At 46.2% G+C, this 15,966-nt stretch overlaps 1 long non-coding RNA gene across 2 annotated transcripts in view; it reads right to left on the bottom strand.

The window, feature by feature from the left end:
• LOC138302018 (uncharacterized) overlaps positions 1-15,966 on the bottom strand; it is a 442,874-nt gene that overhangs the window by 132,144 nt on the left and 294,764 nt on the right. For both annotated transcript variants that reach the window (XR_011205222.1, XR_011205223.1), the window contains exon 5: positions 11,967-12,085. This is a non-coding gene — a long non-coding RNA (uncharacterized lncRNA). The remainder of the gene's footprint in view (positions 1-11,966; positions 12,086-15,966) is intronic.

Raw genomic sequence — 15,966 nt, 5'->3', positions numbered from 1 at the left:
TGTCCCAGACTTCAGCCATCTTGTTTTCCACGGTGTAGGGCCAATCTGGTGACGTCAGAGACCCCTCCTCACAGGTCCATACCTGATAAGGTTGCCAATCCCCCTCTCAGGGCTATTTAGGGTCTCTCCTGTGGTTTTCACTTCAGATTCTGCTTGCAAGTTTCCTTCAGGAATCCTCTGCAACTACTACTTCATCCTCTGACCTCAGATCGACCACAGACTGCTCCAGGAACTGCTGTAACAGCAACAAAGTATCCAGAAGGGCTACTTTTCCTCTGCAACTTCAGCTCCAGACAGCAACTGCAACAGCTTCCACGGTGTGCATGCTCTGGGGACTGCCTGTCTTCACCCTGCACCAAAAGAACCGAAGAAATCTCCTGTGGAGTGACGGAGTCACTTCCTTGCTCTTGCCGACACCTTCTAAGTCGATGGCCGTTCTCTTGGACTCCTGGCGATGAGCATTTTCCTTGGAACACAGGTCATGGACCCCTTTGACACAGACTGTCCTAAGGTCCTGCTGTCCAAATTTGGAGGAGGAAAGAGCTTGCCTTCACCATTAGCGACAGTACCCCTATGCACCATGTCATCTTCACCTCCTGAGGCCTCTGTGTACTGTTGGGCAAGAATCCTTCATGCACAGCCTGGCCCAGGTCCCCAGCACTCTGTCCTGTGACGCTCAACTCGCTGAGTTGTCCTCCGGTGGTGTAGGACCTTCTTTTGTAGTGCTGAAACAACCTCAATTTCCACCTTCTTAGTCCTCATGCCCTGGGAACTCCGTGGGTGCTGCCTGGTCATCTGTGGGTTCCCTCAAGTGTTGGGAGCTCCCTCTGCCTCCTCAGTCCAAGTTGACACCCCCAGGTTCCTCCAGGGTCGAGGCAGCACCTCTTTGATGCAAAATGCGAATTTGCTTGAACCAAGGCATGTGTGACGAATCCAGCGACAAAACTCGCCTGCATCCAACATCTCTTCGTGGGACATCCATTGCACCACGCATGAACCCGCAGCCATCTTACTTTGGGGCATTTCTGCAGTCTTTGTGCAGACGGGGACTCTTCTTTTGCACTCTCTTCTAGGTAGGCAGGGGCTCCTGTTCTTCCTGGAACTTCTTCCGACTTCTGGACTTGGTCTCCTCTCTTTGCAGGTCTTCAGGTCCAGGAATCCACCATTTGTTGTTTGCAATCTTGCTTGGTTCTTGCAATAACTCTAATCACAAATTGTAGTGTGTCCTAAGGAAACTTGCAGTACTTTACTCCTACTTTCCTGGGCTCTGGGGTGGGGTATTTTACTCAACTTTGTGGTTTTCCTACTCCACTAGCAATTCTCTACACACTACACTTGTCTAGGGGGAAATTTGTGATTGGCATTCCACTTTCTTAGTATATGGTTTGTGTTGCCCATAGACCTATTTTCTCCTATGGCATTTCTTGTTCTTTGCACTATCCTATGTCTAATTGCTTACCTTATTTAGGTGTCTAGTGTATATATTGTGTATAATACTTACCTCCAGAAGGAGCATTGCCTCAAAGATATTTTTGGTCTTGTGTCACCCAAATAAACTACCTTTATTTTTGGTAATACTGAGTATTGTCTTTACAAGTATAAGTACTGTGTAACTATAAGTAGTACTGCAGGAGCTTTGCATGTCTCCTAGTTCAGCCTAAGCTGCTACGCTATAGCTACCTCTATCAGCCTAAGCTGCTCGAACACTACTACATTTCACTAATAAGGGATAACTGGATCTGGTGTAAGGTGTAAGTACCCAACGTACCCACTACAAACCAGGCCAGCCTCCTACACCGAGGCACGTACATGTCAGTGCACCAAGCTAATTGTATCCTGTTTGACCATCCTGTCCACCGGTGGAACATAGCAGTCATTGGGCACAGGGACATGACTACAAACACTCCCCATTAGGGTGCAGCTCAGGCTCTGCACTGAACACGTAGGCCAACAGTGACTTTTATGGGACATGAGCTAGCCAAATGTCATTGACCAGGGACACAATGGCAAGTGGCAAGTGACAGGTAAACAACCCAGCAAAAAATGCACACAAACATCCACTACCTATGAATGTCACCCACAGCATACAGTCCCTACAGGTCACAGTCAGCTTACAAATTGACCCATTGCACTTGGATCACAATGAAGGGAATGACATGTACAGCACACAAAGAGTCAAGCCTGTCCATGTGTGGACATGTGCAGCTACAGATGCTGGCACCTGCTACTTCAGGGGGTGGGGGTCTGAGTGTCACATCAATATTACAATACACACTTCCACACATGTGTGTTCACTAAATCCAAAGTACTTTAAGAGAAACCTGGTCAAGCATTGTACATGTCCCGCTTTCTGACGAAACCACAGAGCCCAATATCATGGCACATTAGTTAACAACACACTGTTTGCAGATGTGCAATGTGCAAAATTCAAGGAGCCTTCATAGGAGATATCAGAGTGGATTAAAGAGACAACAGGGCTATGGGATCAAGGTACCTGTCAAGGCTATGTGACACACATTTTCAGAGTTGATAAGAGCACATCAGTCAGAGATCACCACCCTGCCCCAAATGCAATTCCCATAGTAATCAGTTGACAGAGGCTCAGGAAGCTGCCTATTGGCAGTGGAACATGATTTGGCTACATCACATGCTGTGCAGGGATATAGGGTGTGGGCACAGTGTAACACTTGCATTGCAAAAGGGAATCAATACTGTTTGAAATGGGGTCTTTGGTTGTCAGTCAGGTTACCCCCTGTCCAAGCAAGGACCCTCACTCTAGTCAGGGTAAAGGAGAATCACACTCAGTTAACCCCCGTTCACCCACTTGGTAGCTTTCCACGAGCAGGCATGCTTAACTTCAGAAGCAATGTGTAAAGTATTTATACCAACACACACAGTAATACATGGCATGGGCAGTGCAGGGGCCCCGTGACAGGGCCCAATGCGGCTTTAAGTGTGACGGGTGCAACTGCACCCGTCGCACGGCTGCAAAACCGCCGGATCCATTTGGAGCCCGCTCCCATGTTGCGGCTCACATCCCCGCTGGGCCGGCGGATGGAAACTTGGTTTCCGCCCGCCGGCCCAGCGGGGATGTCCAAATGGGCACTGCGGGCGGTTACAGCATGGCGGTCGGAAGTTGTAATGACCCCCTTAATCCTTAGAAAACAGTGAGAATGCTGTTGTTACACAAAGTGCCTGGTTAGCATCAGAAATAAAGCCCCATGGACAAGCGTGCATCCGAAAAGGGTGGGGATCCGTTGATTCCTTACTCACAAGTGAGGCCGTGCATCATTTCCTTCTCCAGTCGGGTCGGCAATGTGTTATTTTTCTCCCTCGCAAGAGAGCCAGCAATTTCCAGATGGGGCACCTTGGATTCGTGCAGAGTCTGGTTGACTTTGACACCCAAGGACGATGTGTGAATCTGGTCGTACGGTGTTAGAAATCTGCGCTGCATGAGGTTTGCGTTGTTCTCAGCCTCCAGCTGTGTTGCATCGATCTCCCAGCTGCAATGCAGGTGGAGCATCGATTTCAGATGCAAAGCAGGCGGCCCAGCATTTATCAGCCACGTTGCGGAAGGTGCGTCGTAAATTTCCCTGCATGGATTTTCAGTTCTTGTTTGCCAGCTTCAACTTTCAAGGGCCCAGAGACTGGATAGGGCACCACTTGGCAGATTGTCCAGGTGCTGGCAGGGGAAGTCTTTTATGTCCCCGAGACTTCAACAACAGGAGACAAGCTAAGTTCAAGCCCTTGGAGATTCTTCTCCAGCAGGAATGCACAACAAAGTCCAGTCTTTGTTCCCTTTCACAGGCAGAAGCAGCAATTGCAGGCTAGCCTAACAAAGCACAGTCACAGGGAGGGGCAGCAGTTCTCCTCAGCTCTTCTCCTTGGCAAAGGTTCCTCTTTATTCCAGAAGTGATCTTGAAGTAATCTAAAGTCTGGGATTTTGGGTCCACTACTTGTACCCCTTTCTGCCTTTGAAATAGGCAAACTTCAAATTAAACTCTTTCTTGTTAGTAAGATCCTGCCTTGTACAGGCCAGGCCCCAGATGCACACCAGGCAGTTGGGGACTGCATTGTGTGAGGGCAGGCGTAGCTGCTTAAGATGTGAGTGACCACCCCTCTCCTCTCTCCAAGCACAGATGGCTCATCAGGATATGCAGGCTAGACCCCAGCTCCCTTTGTGTCACTGTCTAGAGGAGAGGTGCAAACAGTCCAACTGTCAAACTGACCCAGACAGGGAATCCACAAACAGGCAGAGTCACAGAATGATCTAAGAAAGAAAATGCCTACTTTCTAAAAGTGGCATTTTCAAACACACAATCTAAAAACAAACTTTACTAAAAGATGTATTTTTTAATTGTGAGTTCGGAGACCCTAAACTATTTCTATCTGCTCCCAAAGGGAATCTGCACTTTAATAATATTTAAAGGCAGACCCCATGTTAACATATGAGAGAGATAGGCCTTTCACAGTGAGAACTGAATTTAGCAGTATTTCACTGTTAGGACATTAACTTAAACTTAACATAACTTAAAAATACACTGCACTCTGCCAATGGGCTGCCTAGGGCCTACCTTAGGGGGGCCTTACATGTATAATAAGAGAAGGTGTAGGCCTGGCAAATGGGTACACTTTCCAAGTCGAATTGGCAGTTTACAACTGTACACACAGACACTTCAGTAGCAGGTCTGAGCCATGTTTACAGGGCTACTCATGTGGGTGGCACAACAAGTGCTGTAGGCCCACTAGTAACATTTGATTTACAGGCCCTGGGCACCTCTAGTGCACTGTACTAGGGACTTACTAGTAAATCAAATATGCCAATCATGGAAAGCCAATTACACATATATTTTACATGGGATAACTTGCACTTTAGCACTGGATAACAGTGGTAAAGTACCCAGAGTATCAAAAACAGAACAAACAGAGTCCAGCACACATCAACAACCTGGGAAACAGGCAAACAGTTAGGGGAGACCAGTCCAAGGATGCCAAGTCTAACAAATACCAGCCCAGATTACAACTTTTTCTGTGACTAACGATAGAGAGGCCCCGGTCTCTGCAGGCTGAGCAGATGGACCTACACAAAACACCATATCTGACAAATCACATGCATCACAGTACATCATGTAGCCTACAGCAAATTGACACTGGATGTCTATATGAAGAGCTGAGAGGCATTGTGAGTCATTACCTGGCTTCAGAACAACAGTCCAACAAGGTCAGATGTGACCAAAGATCACTGTGCAAACTAAGAAAGAGCTCAAATAGCAATCAGCCGACACATACAACCTGCATTCAGCCCTCCTGCTGTCATGCAGTCACATGTGACCACACATTAAATACATCTTCTGGCAAGAGTTGCCTGGGCATGGCTGTCATGACACCTCACCTATTTATGTTCATACAAAACAATTTGGGTCAGGGGACACTCATCACATTGTCTCAGGACTCCACACCTGTCACTTGGCATAAATACATGCTCATTGACTCAAACATTAATGCACAGTGGCACCCCCTACATGGCTTTGAGGACACATTCTGACAAACTGGGCCTACGCTTAAGCTAACTAAAGCTAAGTAGAGGTACAGAGAAAGGTGTGCACATGGGGCACTTACCTGCTCCTCTAGTGCACCGTAGAGCTGTCCATACAGGGATAGGATGTCCTCCACAAACGTCTCCAGCTCTTTTGGCAAGAAGGCAGGGACCCTATCACCTGTTGGATGAGACATGATTGCTCACACAGGCGGAATACAGCAGCTTAGGTAGTGGAGGTCTTGCTGGAAGCAGTGTCAGGAGTTAAGTGGGTGATTCCGCAGAAGATGGCAATCATGCCCGCCCCATACGTGACTGTCACTGCTGGCAGACACTTCCACTGGCCCAAGGCCGCCACAGGCAGCAAAGTTATCCTATGGCAGAGTCCGCCGTAGTAGCATCCGCCTACCGCCATGCCGACTTTTGCCGGCGGTCGCAGACGAGTGCTAATGTCCAGTGGTGTAGGTCATGCAGTCACTATTTTAGAGGCATACATTTAATTTTTTAATAAACATTTTTTATTATTTTCAAAGGGAAGGGAAAAAAAAGGAAAGGGAAGGTACAAAGCAAAGGTTGTATGCATCTTACAAAGTTTTGTTATCATTTCCATTTTCATAGTAATGTTTAGACAGCATTATTGGTTGTGGGGCTGACAATTGTTGTAGTAGCCTTCCATGTCTCTTTACCGTATAACAATCATACAATAATACAGTATTTCTAGCCATGTGATCTTTCTGGTTTATGTCAGTAATTCTAGCCATCGACCCCAGATCTTTCCAAATTTTGTGGGCATCCTCTAGAATCGAATACTATTTTCTCCTGGTTAGCACACCAGTCCATCCCTCTCTTCCATTTCCATTTCTTGAGAGATGGGCCCCCACGGAGACTCCAGGCACCTGCTGTGGCCACCAGGGTGCTTTTTGCGAGTGTTCCACCCATTTCTTCCATTATTCCGAATAAAGTTAATTTTGCGGATTTTTGTATTTCTTGTCCCAGGGCTCTTTACAATTCCTGAAATACCCCATCCCAGTACTTCTATATTATTGGGCAGGTCCATACCATATGGAAGAAATCTGCTGGGTCACTCGGGCATCTTGGGCATCTGGCAGAGGGGCGGGTTCCCATTTTGTGAAGTCTGGATGGTGTCAGGTATGCTTCATATAGGTAGTAGAATTGTATTACACGGAATCTAGTTGACACCGCCAGTACCTTGGGTGCCATCAGGGCTTCTCTCCATTCCGTCTCTTCCAGGGTTCCCACCCAGGATTCCCACTTGGTCCTAATTGGGGCTAATTTATCTGGGATATTATTGATTCGTGTCTTATAAATTTGAGAGATGCCTTTCCCCTCTAGTTTCCCATGAGTAGTTTGGCTTTGAGTGGGTTAAATTCCGGCATATGGCCTGTGGTGGGCAAGTGTATTCTCAGGGCGTGTCGTAGTTGTTGGTATCTGAAGAATTGTGTCGAGTTTAGTTGAAAATCTGTCTGGAATTCCTGAAATGATTTCATGGATCTCCCCTTCCATATGTCCCCCACCAAGGAAATACCTATTCGGTCCCATTCTGTAAATCCCTTTAGTGAGCTGAGGTGCTCAGCCATTTCCCTCTCCATAACGGGGTCTGGAGGGTGACAATGGCGTTCCAGTGGGTGTACCACAATGCTGCTCGCCAAGCCAGGAAGATTGCCTTATTTACGTCCTCCATATCCCGGGGGAGCGGTGAACCGTATAGCATGTCAAGAACACAAGGGAGGCCCAGGAATGACAGTTCTGTTTTGTAGGCCGGGTCGTCCCAACCCCCAGTGAACCAATCCTGGATCACAATTAATTGGGTGGCCAGGTAATACAGGTAGGGGTCTGATGCGCCTAGGCCCCCGTCACATACTCCTTTCTGACAGTGGTGTATTGCTACTCTGTGTCTGGAGCCTCGCCAAATAAATTTTCCTGTGATACCTTCGAGGTTTCTGAACCAGGAGTGAGGGATAGGAAGGGGAAAGTTCTGAAATATGTATAGGAGTCTTGGTAGGATCATCATTTTATATAGGGCCAAAATTTAATTGAATGCTATTTTTTGATGCGTCACAATTAGGAAAATGTTGACCTTGTGAGTCTTCAGTAGTAACCTTGTCCTGTCATATGGGTCAATCGATTTTGTAATCATTTTGGTATGTGGTCCAGCACATATGACAACTAAATTGGGGGCACAGCCACCAGCCTCTCCTCTATTGACAGTCCAGGATTTGAGGCACTGAATCACAGTCAGAGTTGCAAGTTAGATGCACATATTATTGCGGACCAGATAGATGATGTGGACAAAGATGTAGAAAAGCAGGGGGGTAACGTGTTAATAATGTGTAAAAGTTAGTCTTGATGTGTGCTGTGTATCATGTTTCAGTGACACACATGACTTGTCATAGTTCATATATCACATGTATAATATAAAATGCAAGGGACATAATGAATGACAGTCATATCTTCCTTTGGTCCCACATAGTTACCCTGGGAGGAGAAGGAACAGACAACCTCCTGTGTACCGCCCACTAGCAGACTTGCAGGCCGTGAAGGACAGACATGTAATACCTTTATACCATCTGGATAGGCAGACAATTGTGGATCTTTGTCGTCAGATCTGATGCCAGCCAGATCTGATGCCAGACATCCATCATCAACATAACATACCACCCATTGCACAAGTCACTTCCTGGCCACAGGGTCCTTCCAAAATACAGTGGCCCTAACTGCTGGAATGTCCCAGCCTATGTTGAGTCTCTCTTAAAGGATGTTCTCTCAGCAATGTTGAAACACCTCAACAGTTACATCCGTTTTCCTCAACGTAAGGATTTTACTTATATGAAGGCAGAGTTCTATGGCTTGGCACACATCCCAGGTACCCATGTAGCCTTGGTTCCACCACGTGGCAATGAACAGGTCTTTCAGAGCAGGAAGAACTTCCATTCCATCAATGTCCAATTAGTTTGTTTGGTGGACCTCTACATTTCCCAAGTCTGTGGCCAGTACCCGGGTTCAGTCCACAATACCTTCATCATGCAGAACAGCGCTATTCCACAGTTGATGACATGACTGTACCCAGAGAGGGCCTGGCTGGTTGGTAAGTAATATATGTCATGTGTGTTAGTATGCTATGTCTGCTGCTAGTGAGATGATGCTTTGGACTCATGGTTGCACATATGTCACATTCCCTTACAGGAGACTCTGCATACCCAAACTGTCTGTGGTTGTTGACACCGGTGAGGTACCCAACTACGCCAGGGGAAGTGTGCTTCAACGAGGTGTAGGAGGCTGGCCTGGTTTGTACTGGGTACCAAAGATACTTACACCTTATAGAAGGTCCAGTTATCCCTTGTTAGTGAAATGTAGTCAGTGTCTAGTAGCCAGGCTGTCTAGAGGTAGCTGTAGACAGAGCAGCCAAGGCTGAACTAGGAGACATGCAAAGCTCTTGCAATACCTCTGTAGTCACACAGTACTCATACACATGGAAGACAATACTCAGTGTTACAAAAATAAAGGTACTTTATTTTAGTGACACAATGCCAAAAATACTTTGGAGACTATACTCCCTTAGGAGGTAAGTAAATTAAACAATATATACACTAGTAACCAAAAACAGGTAAGTACACAGTAGGAAAACAGTGCAAATAGTGAAAATCACAATATGTTGCAATGGGCATAGGGGGAACACAAACCATATACTAAAATAGTGGAATGCAAAAGTCGGTTTCCCACCTAGGCAAGTGTAGTGTGTAGAGGGGTGCTGGGAGTATAAGGAGACACCAAAGGTAAGTAAAATACCCCACCACAGAGCCCAGGAAAGCAGGAGTAAAGCACAGCAAGGTTCCTAAAATACACTAGAAGTCGTGATAGAAGATAATGCAAGAACCAGAAGCGACTGCAAGACACCAACGATGGATTCCTGGACCTGAAGACCTGTGGAAGAAGGGGACTAAGTCCAAGAAGCACTGAAGAGACAAGGGAGATCCCGGATGAAGGTGCAAAAGAAGAACCACCGGTGACAAGACATAGTCAGTATTGCACCAAAGAAGACGGATGCAGGTTTCTTGTTGGTGCAGAAGATGTCCCATGCCGGATGGATGCATGCAGTCTGGTTTGCGTCGCTGGATTCTGCCAACAAGCCTTGGTACATGCAAAGCTCACGTTTAGTGGAAAATGGTGCTGCCCTGGACCAGGAGGGACCTGGTAGGCTCTACCCAGGAGGGAGAGTCAGAGGGGGCTCTCAGCAATTCAGAGAACCCACAGAAGACATGGTAGCGCGCACAGGAGTCACACAGCACAGGGAAAAAGAAGGTGCAAAAGGAGGCCCATGCAGCACTACAACAAAGGGTCCCATGCTGCCGGAGAACCACACAGGAATGAACTGGGTAATTGGATTGGGTAGACAGAGCCTCCTGGCCTCAGCAGTCATCCTCCTATGATTATTGACCATTTCACTCCCTGTATTCTAGACACTGTAGAGTTGTCCTCCTTTCAAGTGAGAACAGGCCAAAGGCTGATTAGAGGGAGAATGGTCATAGTAGAAGAGAACCCAGTTGCTGCTGAGTGTAGTGAGTGTCCCAGTACCTCCTGGGCTTAGCATTTTTGTCATTGCCTGTCCTACCCACACACTATACAGATGGGATCCCCTCTGGTGAGTAATGTTGAATGGCTGATTGTATGGAGAATGGTCACAGTAGTAGAAGACACAGTTGTGACTGAGTGTAATGAGAGTCCCAGTGCTCCTGGCCTTAGCATTCCTGTCATTGCCTGTCCTACCTACACACTATACAGTTGAGATGCCCTCAGTAGGGTGCACTCCAATGGGGAGTTGACAAACAAGCTAATTTTGATTATGCTACACTGTTCTGGTTTTAGTGATAGTAGAACAGTGCCTGGTGCGACTTGTAGTGCTGTCAATCCCTGTACGACACCTACTATACAAAGATGTTGCTCCCCCCAGATTAGTCTACTTGATATGTTTGAGGCCAGACAGGGGACTATGGACTGGTGGATACTGGTCTGTTAAGTAGGATGACATTGTAGGTGGCTAGAGGTGATCAGTGAGCATGCATGCTAATACATTTTGGTGCCATTTTTGTTGTTGTGACTTACCTGACTCAACTCTCCCAGGTATTCCTATCAAGACTTCAGGAAGCAGGATGGCCAAGACCTTCTCCTGCAATGATGTGAAATGTAGGGGAGGAAGTTGGGGACCACCACCAGTCTTGAGGACCGCAAGGTTGTACCTGGACACCATGGAACGAACCTTCCCCTTGAGGTCATTCCACTTCTTCTTGATGTTGTCCCTTGTGCATAGGTAGTGGCCTGCAGAACTCACTCTGTCAACTATCATTTGCCACATTTCCATTTTCCGGGCGATAGTTGTTTGCTGGACTTGGGCTCCAAATAGTTGTGGCTCTACTCTAATAATTTCATCCACCATGACTCTTAACTCGTCATCTGTGAAACAGGGATTTTTCTGAGGTGACACTGTGGTGGAAAACTAGAAAAATTAGATGATGGTTAGGTTCTGTGCAATGAAGAGGTGACGTTAGTTAATGGAGTGTAGAGGTACAAATATGTATGGTGGGGGTGTGTTGGGGGTGTGGGATATGTGCTTAGTGCAAGTTGGCGGGGTGCCTAATCTATGGTTGGTGAAGTTTTTGGGCAGTGTTCTGATTTGTTTATGACATGGAGAAGCAAAGGATTGTGGTGCGTGAAGGGGTGTGTTTAATAGTGCGGTTTACAGGTGTGTTGAGTGTGTGGATGTGTGTCAGCTGTGTTGTTTTCAAGTTTATCCAATGTGGTGTTGTGTATTATTGTGGTGACCAACTACCACCACAGTTCACACCACCATTGGGAGACCACAAAGGGGAGACTGCCATTGTGATTGTCGACTTGTTTGGTGGTTGGTTGATGGGCTAGCAGTGCCTGTGGTCAGACTGCCTATTTCATGCCCTCCAGGGTCCTGGCAGCGTTAGATTTTTGTCTGGCTTTTGGTGGTCCTGTCTGTGTAACTTGTATACTGCGATCTAGAAGACTTCCAACATGGCAGTCTTTTGGCAGCTACCACCATGGCAGTCTGTGGGTCCGACCGCCAAACTCATAATGAGGCCCTTAGCTTGTATTAGCCAATGCTTGTTTTACTGTAAACTCATGCCAACTGTCTATTAAGAAACATGCAGCATCCTAACTGTCATCCTGAACAATGTACTGCATCCAATTAGCTTAATGGATTCAACGTGCCACTTGCAACAGAACCACGATCCTCGAAGTATATATGCGAAATCACAAGATATTTTTTGCTCATTTCCACAGCGTGCAACCCAACCGACAGAATCACATGTGCACATCTGTGTCTATTTAAAGTGGTCTTGTGCTTCCAATCTCTGCTTGGCTTTATTGCTGTTTGTTCGCTTACCTGACTCCAACCAAATTACTGCACCACATCCCTTCCCTACTGAGACTTCTTCTGGCTCCTGAGCCAGATCCACTGACTCTTCTGCTTCCGGCTTCCTCACCGCCATCGTCAAAGCCGTACTAATTATAACGAGAGAAAACAAAGAAAGGTGAAATATTGTTTTGCTTTCTCCACAGTTTCCGGACAGTTAATCACTGCTACAAGGTAAAGGAGACAATTTCTGTAAACGTGCTGATCCTTTAGCGCTCTTTTATTTTAATAACTATTTAAGGTGGTTACAAGTGCACCTACTTTACTTTGTGAATCATTTAAGGAAAATGGCGCATTCAAGGAAAGACGTCTTTCTTTACAAAGCAGCACCTAGAGAATTGAAAACCTGGAAACTTATTAAAAGTAAGTAGAACTATTGTTTAGAACTGAGTAAAAATCTGAACTTGTAAAATAACTATAAACTTTGTTAAGCCCAAAGAAAAAACATAGTGTTCGCTTTTTTATATTTAGGCAATATAAGAAAAGATTGCTACAGACTTTTTAAGGCCTGTCAAAACCGCTTCGTACAGAGAGAAAGACTTGATTAATTTCTGTTCGCCTGTTAAATATGTAATAGAAAAAAGACTATGTTTTGGTTATAGTATAATTTTTGAACCCAGATACTAACTCAGTGCTTCTTTCTCCACAGATGCAAAAAAACTAGTTATATTCCACTTGGCGAAGCAGAGCCCTGACGCAAGACACTCCATGCAGTCCAAGGACCTGCTGTCCAGTCCATAAAGTGAAAGCTGGTATTCTCTCTCTCTCTCTCTCTCTCTCTCTTTCTTTCTCTCTCTCCTTCTCTCCTTCTCTCTCTCTTTCTCTCTCTCTCTCTCCAACCCCCTCTCCCCTGGAAAATGACAAGGAAACAATGTGTGTACTCATTGCTGCCACGTCAGTCCCCACTGGGATTTGGGAATTATCATGGCCCAATTGTGGCACCTGGAGTTCAGGTGAGTGGCTCTCATCATAAAGCCAAGCCACAACATTAACGTTCCTTTTGGGTGATGCCATCATGGACTCCTAGTCATTCTTTAACACTGACCAGTTAACCACCACTGAACATTTGACGGTCATAGTGCAAAGCGCACAAGAACAAGTTCAGAAAGTAAAAACTAAGAATCAAGAGCTAAGGGGGATTTTAGCATGTCCCACACCTTTCACACAATGGAAGGATCCCTCAAGTCTGTGACCGGTTCTCAATCCCTCTAAATTCAGCACACAGCAATCTACAATAGCTCCTACTAGTCCAACTGATCAGAAATTACATGTCGCAGTTACCACTCCTACCACTCCTACCACTGTACCATTGATTATTCCTGAAAAATTAACTGGGGATTGTTCTCGGTTTGCTGCTTTTATGAGTCAATGTCAACTGCATTTTCAGTGAAAACCTCAAATATTCACATTTTATGCAGCTAAAGTAGCCTTTGTAATCTCCTATCTTGGTGGTGTTGCCATTAATTGGTCTATCCATCTCATAGAAAACTATGATCTCATCTTGTATAATTCTTTTGCCTTCAAGGCAGCCTTGACTCATTTATTTGCTAAGCATGTCTTCAAACAGTTTTGTGATAACAATCTACTAAATATATGACAGGGATCAAAGAATCTTCTCACTCATATTACCACATTTAATTGATTAATAACGGAGACTAGGTGGCCTGAGGAGAAGCATACCTCACTCTTTCACAGTGGTCCAAGGGATGATCTGAAAGGCAGTCTATCCCATATAGTTAACTTACCCGAAGATTGCGCAGAGTTCATTGACCTAGTGGTAAAATCGAACCATAGATTAGGCAAAAGAAAGTTAGCGCACTCTTTGGGGTGAAACCAGGGTAGTAGCACTCATGACTGATAAAAAGGAGGTTGAAAAAAAGGTGCAAGAGTCAGAACCCATACAAATTGGAGGCCTTCTATCAAAGAAAAAGATCACCGCCGTAAGGCTAATTTATGCCTCCAATGAGGTGAGTCCAGACATTTTGCACGAGATTGCACAATAAAACCAAAAAAGAAAAAGACAATTAGCTAGTGTGAGTCTCACTCAAAGCCAGCAAGATAACTAGCACTCTCGGGGGGAATTGAGATTGCCTCCTCAAAAGAATCTACCTATCAGATCTCCAAATACCTTACTAATGTCATAAATTGGGTGCATAGGCACATGACCATTTGAGTGACTCCCATCTCTTCAGAATCAACAAAGTTTGTCAGTTCTGATAGACACAGGTGCCTCATCCTCTGGCCTTATCCAGTTTCACACCAATCCATTAACCATACTGTGTGACAACGGTCACACAGAAGAAAGAACCTTTAACTTGATTGATAACTCTTCATTTAGCGTTATCCTTGGTATACCATAACTTGAACATCATAATCCCAAAACTGATTGGGCCTCTCATACAGTGGCTTTAGGTTCTCCCTTCTGTATGACAAGATGCTACAAGGAACCCCAGTGTCCTGTGATACCCTTTCACAGTGGGGAAACTCATGTTTCTCCTTCTGACCATCTTTCAGACAAGTATCAGGATTTTCAAGATGTTTTTTTATCATGTCAAGGCAACTCAATTGCCTCCTCACAGGGTTAAAAGCTGTCATATAGATCTGGTCCCTGAGGCAGTTCTTCCTTGTAGCAGGATATATGCACAGAATGAACACGAAAACCAATACCTGCACAACTATTTAGATGAGTTACTGGAACTAGGGTTTATTAGACAGTCTACAGTCACCTCGCCCTCTTCTTCATGGCAAAAAAAGTCTGGAAATGTACAGACTTGTATTGATTATAGAATGGTCAACAAAGCCACCATCAATCAATCAATCAATCAATCAAAGAGATTTATAGAGCGCGCTACTTACCCATGAGGGTCTCAAGGCGCTGTGGGGGGGAGGTGGCGGGCGATCAGTGTTCGAAAATTCAGGTTGTAAGGCAAAAAGCCAGGTTTTAAGGCCCTTCCTGAAGAATAGGTGGTCTTGGGTCTTGCGGAGGTGGGTGGGGAGGGACTTCCAGGCTTTGGGGGCCAGATATGAGAAAGATCTGCCTCCAGTGGTGGTGTGTTTGATGCGGGGGACTGTGGCTAGAGGGAGGTCCGTGGAATGGAGGTGGCGTGAGGGGGTGTGGAAGGTCACTCTTTCGTTAAGGTAGGATGGGCCAGTGTTGTGGAGGGATTTGTGTGCGTGGATGAGGATCTTGAAGGTGATCCTTTTGTCTATGGGGAGCCAGTGGAGGGATTTGAGGTGTGGTGAGATGTGTTCATGGCGGGGGAGGTCGAGGATGAGTCGTGCTGCTGCGTTCTGGATTCGCTGTAGTTTGCGCTTGAGGTTGAGTGTGGTGCCGGCGTAGAGTGCATTGCCGTATTCTAGCCTGCTGCTGATGAGTGCGTGGGTGACTGTCTTTCTGGTCTCTGTGGGGATCCATTTGAACGTTTTTTTCAGTGTGCAGAGTGTGTTAAAGCATGAGGAGGTGATGGCGTTGATTTGTTGGGTCATTGAGAGGTCGGGATCCAGGATGATGCAGAGGTTGCGTGAGTGGTTGGCGGGGGTGGGCGTGGGGCCTAACGTGGTGGGCCACCAGGAGGCGTCCCAAGTGTTTTTGTGTGGGCCAAAAATGATTACCTCTGTTTTGTTGGAGTTGAGTTTAAGGTGGTTGGCTGTCATCCAGGCAGCGGTGTCAAGGAGTGCAGCGTGTAGGTTGATTTTGGTGGTGGTGGCATTGCGGGTGATGGAGAAGATGAATTGTGTGTCATCGGCGTATGAGAGGATGGTGATACCGTGGGGTTTGAGGATGTTGGCTAGTGGGGCCATGTAAATGTTGAAGAGTGTGGGGCTGACGGAGGAGCCTTGTGGGACTCCGCAGGTGATTTTGGTGGCGGGGGATTGGAAGGGTGGGAGTCAGACTTTTTGGGCTCTGTCGGTGAGGAAGGAGGTAGGCCAGTCAAGGGATCCCAGCGTTGTGGAGGCGTGTGCGGAGTGT

This window comes from Pleurodeles waltl, chromosome 6 (assembly GCF_031143425.1).
Source record: "Pleurodeles waltl isolate 20211129_DDA chromosome 6, aPleWal1.hap1.20221129, whole genome shotgun sequence".
Taxonomy (NCBI): domain Eukaryota; kingdom Metazoa; phylum Chordata; class Amphibia; order Caudata; family Salamandridae; genus Pleurodeles; species Pleurodeles waltl.
This window is presented reverse-complemented; position numbering and strand designations above follow the sequence as displayed.